General features: G+C 38.8%; 1 protein-coding gene across 3 annotated transcripts in view; it reads right to left on the bottom strand.

The window, feature by feature from the left end:
* sema5ba (sema domain, seven thrombospondin repeats (type 1 and type 1-like), transmembrane domain (TM) and short cytoplasmic domain, (semaphorin) 5Ba) overlaps positions 1-14337 on the bottom strand; it is a 282636-nt gene that overhangs the window by 205415 nt on the left and 62884 nt on the right. Inside the window, exon 2 of one of the 3 annotated variants that reach the window (XM_047370497.1) lies at positions 13832-13895. The exons of the other annotated variants lie outside the window; for them this stretch is intronic. The gene's annotated coding sequence lies outside the window, so the exon portion shown is untranslated. The remainder of the gene's footprint in view (positions 1-13831; positions 13896-14337) is intronic. 3 annotated transcript variants of the gene reach the window in all.

Genomic DNA, 14337 nt, shown 5'->3' with positions numbered 1-14337 from the left:
TTGGTTTTGTCTCTGCTGTAAAGAACACTTCTGAACAACATATACAATAAGAGTTGTTCTGGCCTGCATTGTCCAAAAAGGAAAACAAGTGTTTCTTTGTACATTGATCATGAAAACACATTCAGCAGTTGCTACAAGTTGTCCCATATACAGGTCCTTCTCAACAAATTAGCATATTGTGATAAAGTTCATTATTTTCCATAATGTCTTGATGAAAATTTAACATTCATATATTTTAGATTCATTGCACACTAACTGAAATATTTCAGGTCTTTTATTGTCTTAATACGGATGATTTTGGCATACAGCTCATGAAAACCCAAAATTCCTATCTCACAAAATTAGCATATCATTAAAAGGGTCTCTAAACGAGCTATGAACCTCATCATCTGAATCAACGAGTTAACTCTAAACACCTGCAAAAGATTTCTGAGGCCTTTAAAACTCCCAGCCTGGTTCATCACTCCAAACCCCAATCATGGGTAAGACTGCCGACCTGACTGCTGTCCAGAAGTCCACTATTGACACCCTCAAGCAAGAGGGTAAGACACAGAAAGAAATTTCTGAACGAATAGGCTGTTCCCAGAGTGCTGTATCAAGGCACCTCAGTGGGAAGTCTGTGGGAAGGAAAAAGTGTGGCAGAAAATGCTGCACAATGAGAAGAGGTGACCGGACCCTGAGGAAGATTGTGGAGAAGGGCCGATTCCAGACCTTGGGGGACCTGTGGAAGCAGTGGACTGAGTCTGGAGTAGAAACATCCAGAGCCACCGTGCACAGGCGTGTGCAGGAAATGGGCTACAGGTGCCGCATTCCCCAGTCCTGGGCTACAGAGAAGCAGCACTGGACTGTTGCTCAGTGGTCCAAAGTACTTTTTTCGGATGAAAGCAAATTCTGCATGTCATTCGGAAATCAAGGTCAGAGTCTGCCAGAGTCTGGAGGAAGACTGGGGAGAAGGAAATACCAAAATGCCAGAAGTCCAGTGTCAAGTACCCACAGTCAGTGATGGTCTGGGGTGCCGTGTCAGCTGCTGGTGTTGGTCCACTGTGTTTTATCAAGGGCAGGGTCAATGCAGCTAGCTATCAGGAGATTTTGGAGCACTTCATGCTTCCATCTGCTGAAAAGCTTTATAGAGATTAAGATTTCATTTTTCAGCACGACCTGGCACCTGCTCACAGTGCCAAAACCACTGGTAAATGGTTTACTGACCATGGTATCACTGTGCTCAATTGGCCTGCCAACTCTCCTGACCTGAACCCCATAGAGAATCTGTGGGATATTGTGAAGAGAACGTTGAGAGACTCAAGACCCAACACTCTGGATGAGCTAAAGGCCGCTATTGAAGCATCCTGGGCCTCCATAAGACCTCAGCAGTGCCACAGGCTGATTGCCTCCATGCCACGCCGCATTGAAGCAGTCATTTCTGCAAAAGGATTCCCGACCAAGTATTGAGTGCATAACTGTACATGATTATTTGAAGGTTGACGTTTTTTTGTATTAAAAACACTTTTCTTTTATTGGTCGGATTAAATATGCTAATTTTGTGAGATAGGAATTTTGGGTTTTCATGAGCTGTATGCCAAAATCATCCATATTAAGACAATAAAAGACCTGAAATATTTCTGTTAGTGTGCAATGAATCTAAAATACATGAATGTTAAATTTTCATCATTACATTATAGAAAATAATGAACTTTATCACAATATGCTAATTTGTTGAGAAGGACCTGTACAGCGCTTTGCAAAAGTACTCATAACCTTTGACCTTCTCCACATTTTGTCACCTTACAGTCATAAACTATAATGTTTTGTATTCAGATTTTATGTTATACCCCAACAGGAAGTAGCGCATAATTGCGAAGTGCAAGAAAAATAATACACAGTTTTAAATTTAGCTTACAAAGAAAAATCTGGAAGTATTTCAGACATTTTTATTCGGAGAATAAATATTTTGTCCATTCTTCTTTGCAAACTAGCCCCAACTCCGGCAGACTGGACGCAGCGCATTTGTGAATATCAATTTCAAATCCTGCCACAGAATCTCAAAAGGATTTAGGTTTGGACTTTGAATGGGCCATTATAACCCATTCATGTTAAACCACTCCATTTTAGCCCTGGCTGTATCTTTAGGGTCGTTGACTGCCAAAAGGTGAACCTCCGTCCCAGTCTCATGTCTTTTGCAGGCCCTAACATGTTTTCTTCCAATACAGCCCTGCATTATCTTAATTCATCTTCACATAAACACTGACCAGGTCCTCTCTCCTTGCTAAAGAAAAGCAACACTACATCATGATGCTGCCACAACCATGTTTCACCATGGGCGTTGTCTGTTCTGCCTGATGTGTTAAATTTCAGCCAGACAACATTTTACGTGTAGGCCATAAATTTCAATCTCCTCAATCTCATGTGACCACAGCACCTTCTTCATGGTTGCTTTTCTCCCTTTCATGATTTGTGAAGAAATTCTTAACAACTTCCATAAAGATCTTCTATTTTCAGATGATGGATTACACAGTGGTCCACAATATGTTATAAGCCTTGGATATTATTTTATCCTCTAAAACTGCTTTAAACGTCTGCTGACTTATCCTCTGACCTGTCTCATGTGTTTCTTGGTCTTCATGATGCTATTTGTTCACTAATGTTCTCTAAAAAACTTCTCAAGCCTTTACAGAACAGCTGTCCACCATATTGAGATTTATTTACACAAATTTGGACTTATTAAATAATTAGGTGGCTTCAGTCGGCAATTAGTTGTAATACATATATTGGGATAGCAAAAGAAAAGAAAAAACGGATGATTTGTCTCATTTTGTTGCGTTCTGATCGCCTTCATGGCACCCAGGCTAAGCTTTAGTGTCATTTTCTTTTCACAGACAGATTACAGTTCAGTGAGTGAAGAGGAATCCAGTTGATAACAAAAAACACAAGATGTTGCCTGAAGCTTTTAGCGGGGTGTTGCTTTGCAAAGCCCGTGGCCATAATTAAATCCATTGCAATGTAATTAGAAAAAAAGAAAATACATCTTGTGTCCTGATTTAATTGCTGTGTGGTCTCACAATACAGTCTTAGATTATGGTTTTCTTGATCCATTACCAAGGCAAAATGCTAGGAAATTTGGTTATTAATATAACAGGACTGCTCAGTGGCAGCATTGTTTACAGCCCTGATGCACAGCACACCTCAGAAGCTACACATATATCATATATTGTGGAAAAAACAGCCTACTCAAGGAATTGTGTTGCGCCACAGTTTTGATAGATTCAACCAAAGCAAGAAAAGATATTGGCCTCTTCTTGATGTAATGAAACAGCCTAATGATTCCTTAATTTTTGTTTCTTTTCCCATTAGTTCTGCAAATCAGCATTCTGATCAAGCGGACCTGTAAATTGTGGGCTGCAGCATGAAAATCTTCACCAGAGACTGTGTGGATGACTTTGTCATCTTTAAGCTTCTAAAGCACAATTATACTGTAGAACAGCATGTTTAAGTTCAGCTGTCTGTTACATTTATGTCTGTTACAGTTCCAAGTTTTCCAAGGACTTTTAGTTATCTCACACATTGATTGATGCTATGCCTTAATCTTATTTTTTACACTTTTCAGTTTGTTTTTTTTTGTCTTTAAATCCTGTCCTTCAATTCTTCATATAATATTGGAAAAAGCAGGGCAGGAACAAAAATACAATGCAATCTCCTCAACCCCAAAGCTCATAGTAATTAGCTCTGTAAAGACATTTAATTCTATCAAAAGAGATCATTTCTTTAAAGGACATAATCCCACTTTCAAATATTGACTAGAATGTACATTATTTTACTGTTAACATGCACTGTAGGTGAAGGACTGAAAAAAGAATATTTGTATGCCCATTTTGCATGTAATTTTAACTGGAAGACACAACTCAGGGGAAAAATGTTTGAAAATAAAGTAAAATGTCCACAATAACAAGATAACCAGGAGAGAATGTGGAACTGAATGTGTTCTATATTTTAGCTCCCCGGTGCTAACACCGGTGCCCTATTTGTTTATACATTGCAGTAAAAAGCTTTGCTGGCCATCTGGAGCCCACCCAAAGTGAAAGTTTCCTCTGACTGGTTTAGTTTCCCTGTGTTCTCATATAGCTTACACTGACGTTAAGATTTTATCCCATCTGTACTTGCCTGAGTGGCTGTGTGTCTCTGCTCCACAGCTATAAGAGCCAAGCTGGAAAGTAGTATAAAAAAGCTTTAAAATAACTTAGCATTTTATTTCGTAGCATATACTTATGTAAAATAATTTGAAAAACCCTCAATTTCACCTTTTTTACATTGTTCAGAGTTTCTTTCAAATTTTGCTTAGGAGTCCTTAGTTTCCTGCTGTACAAATATGTTAAAAAACAGCTTTCCAACTCATGCCTTTAAAGTAAGGGTAATGTGTGTACCTTCATGAAGATACCTACTCCACTGAACTTGCCTATATTTAGAGTCAAGGACATAATAAGAAGCTTAAAACAGCTCCAACATGGCTAAACAAGGACCCAAGTTTATTTTGGCAACATGCAAAGGAGGATGGCGAAGGAAGTAAAAAAAATCTCTGCAGTTTAGTATTAAAGAGCTAAGCTGCAAGTGTGGCATCTTAGAATCCCCAAGTCTTCATAGCAACCACTAGACGCTACCTACATGCACAGGGGAACTCTATGCAGAAAGACCCCTGGCTGGGAGTCGAACCCAGGACCTTCTTGCTGCAAGACAACAGTGCTATCAACTGCACCACAATGCAGCCCCACAGATTCAGAAACAAAATCAACCTTCTTCCATGCTCATCTCAGTCCTGAGTCCTACAGAAAACCTGTTAAGTGAACTGAAATAAATAGAGCATAAGATAGGACCCAGGATCTGTCCAAAGAGGAATGGTTAAAGATCACTGTTGCTGTTTGCTCTAACCTATGAAATGTCATAGAAGAAAACTAAGTACTGTCTACCTGGCAATGCAGACAGTAAGTATTGACAGCAGAAGTACTAATATGTGTTGCACCAGTGAATTTATTTAATTTCAGTGAGAGTTTGCTTCTGCAGTAAAAGATGACTTAATTTTAAGGCTTTTTTCAGTTAGCTTGCAGCAGTGACACCGCTGCATAATTCTGCTTCTGAGGACATATGAGCACATGAAGGTATGTGATACACAGATGATTTAGTCTGCCTGTGCATGTTGCAATGACGTTTCCTGGTAGTACGAACAGCAATCCTATTGGCCATTATTGAGGCTAAACTCAAGATTGGCTGGAACAAAAAAGGCTTTTGCTTGCTAACTTGGCAAGATCTACCCAGGTAGCAAAGCGTTGTCCATTTAAATGCAAGATAAAGTTTTATTTTACAAGTACAGGATAAGTTATTAAAACTTGTCTGTCATTAAGTGAATAAATTAGTAGAGGCTTTTTTTTAGATGTTATCATAATATATCATACTTCATTACACTCACAGCCACATGTGGTTTTTACATTATAGCCCCATTACGTGACTAATGGCAAAGCCAACATGCTAATCTTAACTCTGGCTTAATAGGGGTCTTTGATTAAAAATGGATTGAACCATTAACAAGATGTCTCCTGTAGAAGTGAAATTGATTTGGCTCAGCACTAGAGCTCCCGGAAGTTTTCAACAGACTGAGTAAACTCATACATCTATAATTCAATCCTCTCTGGAGCTGCTCACTTCATCCATGTGAAGTGACAGAGTGAAATGTGACAAATTCAGCTGAAGCAAATGCAAAGAAAAAAAAAACCCCAAAACAGAATAGTTTTGAGTGGTAAAAAAAAAAAAAAACATTCTGGCATTAACACACTGGGACACTCATGAGAGATTGCTTTGATTGGCAGCCATCATTTTATTATTTCTTTGTGTTAAGGCTTCATAAATGCCTTTCATCTTTTTTTTTTCCTCAAGTGTCTCAAATCTGTGTCTTCAAAACACCTTTGTAATGGAAATGGTTAATGAGCTTTCCCAGAGGCCTTAATAAAACCCATTGTTCGCCGAGTAGGAAAAGATGTGAAAGGGAACTGATTGATTGTGTTTCTGGGGTAAAAGAATTGCTGTCTTTTTTTTTCCTCCTTGATATACAAAGTGATTTATTTAGACAGCTACATCACTGAGCTTTATTTGATTCCAATGAAAAGTCTTTGTCAGGTTCTCACCACAAGTGGCAGGAGAGGCAGACATAGGCAGACAGAGGAGAGAGATGAGTGGTAAAAATAAAGAGCAGCAATAAGAAGACAGCAATTCGAGAATGCATACAGGAACAAAACATGTGAAAGCAGGAGCTGGGAGTCGCTGTGAGTGAGCTGCTGGCTGAGAGCTTGGTGGGCTAGATTTGACCCTTCAGAGGAGAGGAGTGCACAGGCCTGGTCTATAATTAGAAAAACACAGTGCGCCTCTAATCCTTACCAAGCGATTAAGCAGCAAACAGCAGGTTTACAGCCAGGAATCACTCATGTGAAGAGTAAAAGTTGTGGTGAAGTGGTTTTCCGCCAAGTTAGAAACCTAACCCAAAACAATTAAACTCAGATTGTGGTCAGACTTGACTGAGGTTGATTTAACCCAAAATAAACCAAAGGTTTCTAATAAGGTTTAAGAGATGTTAACACATGTGTATTAGGTGCTAGGAAAAATAAAATACAAAGCACATGTGAAGTGAAAGTATTATGATGAATCTTCAGAACAATTTTCTTATAGGAGAGTGATGCACTGATCAATACCGAATTTCCAATTCGTGGTTTTTTGTAAAGATTTGGCCTGAAGATACAGATTTTACATAATTCCAATTTCTCCTTAAAAACTCTAATTAGCAGCTTTAAAATATCCTTTTCAGGTCCTCCTGCTGTTAGTGGTCAAAAAAACTATTTAAGATTGGAGGCAACATCACACAATGTATGTGAGAAAGCATACACCTGAAAACAACGTTATATTATTAAAAAACAAAGAGAAAATGATTACAGAGTTGATATTTTACACAGCATTTCACATCTTAAATTGGCAATTAGGAATTAGAGTCCAGTGATTGAATCCTGGCAAGGAGCCTTTCTGTTTGCCTTTCTGGAGTTTTCATGTTCTCTCCATGCATGCATGACTCCTCTCCAGGTAATCTGGCTTGCTCCCACAGTCTAAAAACATGACTTTTAGGTTAACTGGTTATCCTAAAGGGCCCTCAGATTGAGTGTGTTTGTGTTTTCCAACATGCCTGCAAGGAAAATAATTTTCTTTACAGTAGTTTTTACCTCTCTGTGATTCTTCTGACTTAGTTATTATACTGAATATAAGTAGATTAGTTTTCTTCTTACATTTACAACTTTTGCACCAAAGACTGTTATTGTTAGCGTGACCTGTTCATTTCATTGGTTTGTTCACTAATTGGAAAAAGATCAAATTTTCTAGGTTGCAACAGGCCTATTAAATACAGTACAAGGGCATGACAAGTAAGGACAAGGTTTTTGCGTTTACAGATGGTTTGGGCAGTGACATTTGCACCCTAATACAGAGAAAATACGAGCTTGAACCCAAAAAACTTTTTAACATTTTTTTCTAAACCAACAGGTAACAAAAAAGTGTTATTACTGCATCAAAAAGGTAAACAGCTAAATTTTGTCCCCATGAAATTATTTTTCAAATCAACAAATATTTGACTTTTTATACACTTCTATTAATGTTTGCTCAGCAGTCTCTTTAGCAGAGCTAAAATCTACATGTAAAACTCTGGGAAGGTTTGTGGTCTAGTTACCCTTGCAATGGTGTAATTTCAATCTGACCTTATCTTTGAACGCTCACTACACCTTTCCTTTCATAATTTATCTAACTATTTATTTCACATTCAGGTTTATAGCTGGAGTGGCTGTTTTTTTACATGTGTTTGCATGAGAGACTGATCACAGAGATTCGGCACAAAATGTCTGTGTCAAGCTTAGAAAAAAAGGTTCTATCTTTTTATAAAGTATATGTAAATATTTAGTTTCAACTGTATAAAGTATACACAACAGTTAAATCAATAGATCTTTCCACAAACATAACAAATAATCCCTGCAATATGAAAAAAGAAAGCTGTCAAAAATTGTCAGATATTAAGAAATAAAGCCAGACAAGCATAAACAGCAGCAGGATTTATGTTATCAAAGCTTCCTCTCTTTTAGTCTGGCAGCAGTAGCACTCAGGTCTGCAGTAGCTGCAGAAGACAGCTAATCATTAGCCAGTTAGGCTCCATTATGGTCTGGGATCCAAGCCTGGTGATAAAGAACCAAAGGACTGGGGGCTCGCTGCTTAATGATCCAAAGATCAGTGTGAGATTTACAAGCTCAGGATTTCTGCCATGGCCTTGCTGGACAAAAGCCTCCTCCTTTTCTTTCATCCACTCCAGCAGCGGGGACAGACTTCATAAAAAACAGAAAACAATGTTGAAAAGTAATGAAATCTCCCTCCTATTGCGGACTGAAAAATAAAATGAAGGCGACATCAATCCCTGAAGCAAAGCTTCCAGTTGATTCGATAATAAATAAAGGCGACGTGCCAAGAACAAGTATTTCACACACTAGGAGTTTTTCAGGGTTTTCAGCAGTTCTCTAGTTTAGTTGTCCATGTAGAGTTGGCATGGCACCCACCCATCCTGTTCGAATGAGTTCTGTTCAGAAGTGTCAATCCCATGAAATAGTCCAATAATCTGTGCACACTTCACCAGGATGTCTCCAATGTGTGTTAAAGTTGCCCCCTAATGTATGTTGCCAGATGTAATTCACAAATAACAGACATTGCTGCACTTTAAATGGCTTGAATGAGATGCCAGAGAAGGTAGTGGAATAACTGAATAGAGGCAGTGCTGCATTGCTGCCCCTCCCCAACCTATTGTTGGACAATGTCAGTCCACTGGCTAAAAGAAAGCTACCACGCTCCTCTCTCATTTACAACACAGACTAGTGCTTGAAAACCACAACTAAAATTGTCTGTTTCAAAATCAAAATCAAAAATATTATGCCTCTTAAAATCAACATCCTATATTTTAGTCAAAGTAGGAATCATAGTTATTTTTCTGTTTTAAATAAAAGTAGATAGAGAATGTCAAATATTTTTGTTCGAAATCTTGTGTAAATGTGTGAAGCTGTGAAACCATAGTATTCAAAAGAAAGGTAATCTTACTAGGATCTCATGCCGGCCCATGCCTATCACCATAGAGTGGTGGTAGAGACTATGCTGCTTATGGTTCTAAACCATAGAGTTGACCTAATAACATTGACTATAATACAAAAAACTGGGAGTAGTTAACTATTAACAAAGGTGGAGGACCTCTGCATAAATACATTTTTTCTGAAATTTGGATTGCTACTAAAACTTAGTGACTCGAGGTGGCCTAACAAAGAAGGAAAAAGACAGTTTACAAAAGGTTTACACGGGTCAACTGTGAACTAAGTATGTTCCGGTCTTTAAAGGATTATCAGTTGGTTGCATCATCATATTGGATGCACGATATTATACAAATAAAAGTTTAGTCTAGAGTTACAGAATGCAAGCCAGCTTTGCAAAAACATTTGTTTAATTTAGATTTTTGGATTAAAAAAATACAGGCTAATTGCACTGAACTGCTGCCATGAATCACTCGTGGTTTCTGGAAAAAATCAAATTCTTGTAGGTTTAAAGACTTTTAAAATGTAGGATAAAGCCAGGCTGTTTTATTTTCCACAACCTGCTTTAATTGCCCTCCTGTAAATTTGACATGAAGATAAGTGGGACAACGATATTTTCCTTAGCTCTTATTCCTGCCAGAGAGACTCTGCAGCTGCAGAAGTCCCATCTTCTGGTAATTCACAGGTGAAGCTAAAGCTATGCTACATGAGGAGTTCTCAATTCAGCGAATGCAGAGTTGATTTATTGTTTGTACAATTTGGGCAAAATTACTGCTCTGAGTGTGTTGTTCTTTCAGCAAATGGCATGTTTCAGAGACTACATACTCCAGTTAAAGATTTTTCAATTACTAAATTCATTGACAAGTATTTCAATAATAATCATGATTAATCTGATTAATTGTTTCAGCCCTAACTAGATCCAAATCATTTGGATGAATGCTTGCAGGGCAGCAGAACATAGCCATTGAAATGTCCGTGAGTCTTTTGGTGGGATCTACGATTGGAGCAACTGATTAGATTGAATATAAGCCAACAGATATTCCATAAAATTTGTCTTAACATCTACTCATCTCAAGGTTGCCTGTCTGTTACCGTCACTGCTTTCACCATCCATCTCCTCACCCCACCCCCAGACTAATGTGACTGAATCTTCTGTGAGCGAAGCCAAGGTTTTGCCAGTGGCCCCTCTATTTGTAGGCTGAATAAGCTATTGCCGGACCACGTTTAAGGCACCCTAATGTGCCATGGCTGGGCCACAAAGGCAGCATGACAATTTGCCAGGGACAATGGTGCTTCCTTAATTTGGCCTATGAGGCCAAAAACGGAAAGCTCTAAAGAGAATCCTTTCCAGGGATGAGTACCCCCTCTACGTCCATTTTTCTAGATCAGTCTCCCACTCTGTCCAGCAATTCTCTCTCTCTATGGCCTGGAAGAGGCTTGTTTTCTTCCAGCTTATTGTCATCCCAAACTAAATATCAACAACAGTGTGGGCAAATAAGACGAGGTGCCAACGTTGTCTGGAGTCCCTGATTTCTTCTCTCAGAGGAGCAGAGGGAACTAACAAACACAGTGGAGTGTTTTCAGAGCGGCCAGAGAGGGAGTATCACTGCTCTACTCCAAAGACACATAAGATACAGAAACTTTAGGCCACAAATTGAATTGAGCAGGGGTAAGTAAGAGGGAAGAGAGCACTGGGCAAAGGGGGGGACAACAGTGGACTATATGCAAATCTGAGCACTGGCTTTAGGGACTATAAATACAGAGATTAGCTGAGATTGGAACCAAAATGGTTTCTACTTGCTCCTATGTAGGGCAATGAAAGAGTACTTGCCCCAACAAGCAGGATTGCTTTTGTTTTTAAATTTTTTGCTACATTTATTTTTTAAATTATCAAACAAATTGTAATATTAGACAAAGATAACCTCACAATTTACTGTAAATTTTATTTATTAAGCGGAAAAAAGCTATCCAAACCAATTTACCCCTAAGTGAAAAAGTAACTGCCACATAAACCAGATAAATGGTTGTGCCACCAAGTTATTGGTGGCAACATCTGTCATCAATAACTTGCAATAAGTTTTACATCCCTGTGGAGGAATTTTGGCCCAGTTTTCTTTGCAGAATTGTTATAATTCAGCTGCACTGGAGGGCGTTCCAGCATGAACGACCTATTTAAGGTCAGGCCACAGCATCTCAATCAGACTTTAGCGCATATTTTGACTAGGTTACTCCAAAACCTTTACTATTTTTTATTAACCATTCAGTGGTCGATTTGCTGGTGGATTTTGATCATAGTCCTGCTGCCCAACCCAAGTCTGCTTGACCTTAAGGTCACAGACTGATCGCCACCATTGTCCTTCACAATGTTTGATAGCAGAATTTTATGGCTCCATTAATTACATCAAATTGTCCAGGTCCTGCAGTAGCCTGAGACCATAACACTACCACCACCATGTTTGACTGTTGGTAAAATGTTTTTTATCTAAAAAAACTGTTAGTTTTACATCAGAAAAGTTCCCTTTTGTTCCATGAGTCCACATAATATTTTCCCAGAAGTCTTAGAGATCATTAGGGTATTGTTTGGTAAAAATGAGTTGGGCCTTTGTGTTCTGTTTGCTCAGGCAAGGTGGAAGCAGATGTAGGCAAGAACATTGGCTTGGCATGGCTTGAACAAAGCAAAACGGAACGGAACAGGGCAAAATAAACCAGCAACAAGTGAACAGAACAGAGGAGTATATATGGGCATGGCACAGGTGAAGCAAGGAGACTGGTTGGCCTGGTGCTGGTGGACCGAATGAAGCTGATTACAGACTGACTGTGGCAGGGAGTAGAAACATGAAAATGAATGGGCTGAAAAGAGAAGCAATAAAATAATCCAACCAAAGGAAGTAAAACTAAAACCAAACCAAAATGCACTATGAACAGAATACAAGAATAATAAGACACAAACCCTAAGGAAAGACCTAAAGCATCACCTGGAAAACAAAGATCAGAAGCAAGATCCAAAGCACAACTTGAACAACATAATCAGGAGCAGAGAAAAAACCCAAAACAAAAACTCAAACACCCTCAAATCATGACAATATGTATTGAGTTATATGGAACTTTAGCAGGCTTTCCAAAATAATCAATATTTTGACTTGATAATAAAAAACATAATACTTAGATACTCATTTCATTGGACATCATTTTGCATAGCAGTGTTGCAGACTCACAGCCCCTCCTTTCCCTAATAAAATATCTGTTCTTGTCAGGAAAAGGAAACACATGAGAAACTGAAGAGTTATTATCATCATATAAATAAAATTTATTATGCAATTTGGCATATCATTTACTGCCTTTCGTTCTATTATTATATTATCAAAGTTATGTAGATATCAACAATTAATTTCTTACTTACAGATTGTATGGCAGAGAATAATAATGTAAACAGTTATGCATTAGGGGCAAAAAAAGATTACTGGTTAAGCTGATTGGGAACTTGCCTCAGTAACTGTTAGATTGACCCTCCTAAGAGAACCCATCTCCCTGAATGTCCAAGTACAGATAACTCTGCCTGCTGTTTACTGCATTTAAGCACCTGAATACTCATAGATACACAGCATAACCCCCCTAAAATAATCAAAGTATCTGTTTAAATTTAGTGTTGAATTAGGGAAAACCTGTAGTAATCTGTACACCTTCTGCACCAAAACTTGTTGCATGAATATGGAAACATGCCGATCCATTGACTTTTTCCTTGCTTTAATTTCCCCTACACTGTTACTAGGTACAGAAGGATTAGAATATTAGTTTAAAAGTAGAAAATTAAACCACTTTTGAATGCATGAGGATAACATATCCATGTTTAAAAGATGATCCCATAATGCTCTTTTAAAAAAAGAGTGCCGGGATTTCCAGGCTGAGGAAGATGGTCTTGTGCCCTAATATGGAAAGTCTCCTGAAAGCTCAGCTTGGTTCCCTCGTTATTTCTGAATAAAAGTAAATGGTCCCAATACTTCAAGTAAACTTCAAGTAAACTTTGTACCTTGGATGTGGAATTGTTTTGAGCAGCTACAGTCAAAACGAACCAGCATACAAATGCACAAATCTTGGCTCCAGTCTTTTCTGCTAGAGGTGATTTCACAAGGTGAGTGCGCACCCGTGTCTCATGAATAATGATTTCACTGTCAAATCGACTCAAGGCTGTCTGCGACTGAAATGATTCACTGATTCATTTTCAAACACATACACAAGAGGAGACACAAGTAACAAAAACCCACACAGAGAATAAAGGAGCAAGCTGAGGGATAGAGAGGTTGAGAGATTGATTTATCATTCAGTAGCCTGCATGCAGCCCCTCTGCCCGTATACTTAGCTGCCATCCCTCCAGTACCTTATTCTCCACACTCCTTTTCAAATGACGTCACTCCTTAAAAAATGTTTTCACCAACACAGATAGCCTATCACTACAATGGCCTCTAAGATTTGTTTGATTTATGGAAAAAAAGACCTTTGCCTAAAAGAGAAGGATGGGAAAAAAATGGAATATTTTTCAGCCCAAATAAACAAGGCTTGGTGTTTACCGGCAAACTTGAAGAAAAAAGAAAAAGTCAGATAAATAGCTAAATAAATAGAAAGTAGAAATTCAAGCAGAAAGTGTTACGAATGCATTAAAGTAATGGGAAAGTTCTGAGTGCAAACAACTAGAATGTACTCACCAGCTAAGCATCACTGGTGTGTGGGGACGGGGCTGAGAGGGCCGTCTGTCTTTTCAGATTGATTCTGGAAGAACGGAGAGAAAGAAGGGGGGAGGAGGGAGTCTTCAATGCGCTGTTCGCGTCCTTCTCATAAGCAGAGCGCAAAGCCACAAAGAAGCTGGCGCTCTCATAAACAAACCGCCAACTTTTCAATGGAGCTGAGAAGGCGGAGCGGGAATGGTCTTTAAACACAGCAGCCTTCCCCAAGTTGGGGGGCTGGAGGGGAACGGGGGACCAGCGTGTAGCCTTTACATCAGGAGTAAAGGCCTGAGAGGATAATAACAAACGAAAAAGTTCAAAACCATTTATTAAACCCTGTAAAATGTAGGAGACCTTGCCTTGCAGAAAACTGTAAGAGAACAATATAGATGTAAATGAGGTGAGCAGATGCCTTACTGTGTTTTTGCAAACACAGATGCTAATATGTGGAGTGCATATTAGCATTGGTTCCAAGCTTTTTGATCTCA

This window comes from Girardinichthys multiradiatus, chromosome 7, assembly GCF_021462225.1.
Source record: "Girardinichthys multiradiatus isolate DD_20200921_A chromosome 7, DD_fGirMul_XY1, whole genome shotgun sequence".
In the NCBI taxonomy this organism is placed as follows: Eukaryota; Metazoa; Chordata; class Actinopteri; order Cyprinodontiformes; family Goodeidae; genus Girardinichthys; species Girardinichthys multiradiatus.
Note: the sequence above shows the minus strand (reverse complement) of the source record. Positions and strands in the feature narration are given on the sequence as shown.